Here is a 2,067-nt window from a genome sequence, read left to right as displayed (position 1 = left end):
AGTGAAATAATTATAGTCATTGGATACCACCCATTGCTGACAGTAAACAGAGCGCTGGGGGAGACCCAGTGTACATGTATACAAATGAAAGACAAATAAACAATGTGCATGCTTGCCTAAACCAGTTGAGTTGCGCCTCGCCGTTTCGTTTGTGTGACCTGTTCTTAATAAACTGTGTTTCTTTACTTGAATGTCCGCGATGTGGACATTTGTGAAAAAATCTGTCGTTAACAAAAGTTGTGAAAGTAACAGACATTATTTCCCATGTGCAATTATAGGCCAGTTACCAGCAAGAGGGCGTGTTTCAAACACACGAACAGGAACCACATGGCAATGTTTGACTGCGGAAATGCAAGGATTCTTACTCATTCAGAACCACATGGCAAACCCGACAGAGTTATTTCCAAAAACAAACATCGTCTATTAAGCCCGAAGCCGACTTTGCAAAGTCTGACCATAGCTGACCTCTTTAAACACAAATAAAGTTAATAAAGTAGTTTAAAACAGATTGTCATCATTTTCACGAGTTTTCATTCACAAGCACCTGGGAAATAAATCTCATGTTCCCCGGGGAATAAATCCCAGGTTACCATAGTTGCAGGAAGCCCTATTACATGGATAATCAAAAGCAAACCCAATAGAAACGCTCGAGGATTCTTCGGCTCTTTTCATTGGCGTTTCCCCAGACCTAAACAGACGACACGACACTGCTTTGCAAAGTTCCAAAAACCAACTGGCAAACTGGCAAAAGTAAACAAAAAAACAAAACTACTTCAATAAATTCATCACAAACAAATGAAACCTACCGATATGTTATGTCTTCTTACAAAGTCATGGAGTGCGTGTATCTTTGTGTGAGAAACACGAACGTCAAGTTCAAGTCAAACCAATTGACCCCTGACACACACATTTTGAACCGTGCACAAGACGTTGTATCGATAAACGAAGCACAAATAAGAAATAATGATAAAAGCGAAAAAGATAGCAACAAGATATGCAAACATCTCACAAAGCCGAGCAAGCAGATTGACAGGTCTAATGAAAAACAAAGAGGTACTGAGTCGGAAACAAGATCGCGATTCTTTCCTTCGCTGCACGACGCAAATCTTCTGTGACCTTTGACCCAACGTAGCTTCCACATTCGATTACTAAGCTTAATACTCACAACTGAAAGCCGAGGGAGTGGAATACCGAGATGAACAAACAGAACTGTGCATCATCAAACCTGACATATTCATCCCAACATTTTATGAACTCAAAAATACAGAAAGTTGCTTTCACACGCCAGCTTTGATTGCCAGTGGTTATCCGCACGGAACTCGTGTGGTTATCAGCACGGAACCCGTGTTTCAAAGCATGGCTCCCTGTGTTGATTGTTATCTTATTTTCTCACAACCAAAATGATGACAAAAACGATGTTTGGTGGTTTGTTGTCAGACCAGCTTTTTTTGTCGGTCCTCGGGGGGCATATCGACTTTTGTTTCATATTTATTGACCGCGGCCTTCGGCCTTGGTCGATAAAGATGAAACAAAAGACGATATGGTCCCCTTGGACCAACAAAAAAGCTGGTCTGTCAACAAGCCACCAAACATTATAAGATGTTTGATGGGTTGTTGACAGACCAGCTTTTTTGTCTGTCCGAGGGGGAGCATATCGTCTTTTGTTTCATATTTATTGACCAAGGCCGAAGGCCGCGGTCAATAAATATGAAACAAAAGTCGATATGCCCCCCGAGGACCGACAAAAAAGCTGGTCTGGCAACACACCATCAAACATCGTTTTTGTCATCATTTTGGTGGTTCAACATTAAGTGAAAAATCAACACAGGGAGCCATGGTTTGAAACGCGAGTTCTGTTATTATAATGCATGTTCGGGGCCCCAGCACGTTGTTCAAAGCTGGCGTGCGAAAGCAACTTACTGTGTGTGATTTGAGTTTATAATGTTGAGACAAGTATGTCAGGTTTGAGGATGCGAAGTTCTGTAGGTTCCGACTACAGAGTGGTGTGTGAAACCAACAGTAAGCGCCTTTGAGACGATAGTGCCCACATGTTGCATTCGAGCGATG

This window comes from Littorina saxatilis, unplaced genomic scaffold (assembly GCF_037325665.1).
Source record: "Littorina saxatilis isolate snail1 unplaced genomic scaffold, US_GU_Lsax_2.0 scaffold_821, whole genome shotgun sequence".
Classification (NCBI taxonomy): domain Eukaryota; kingdom Metazoa; phylum Mollusca; class Gastropoda; order Littorinimorpha; family Littorinidae; genus Littorina; species Littorina saxatilis.
The sequence above is the reverse complement of the archived record's forward strand: the minus strand, read 5'-3'. Positions refer to the sequence as shown.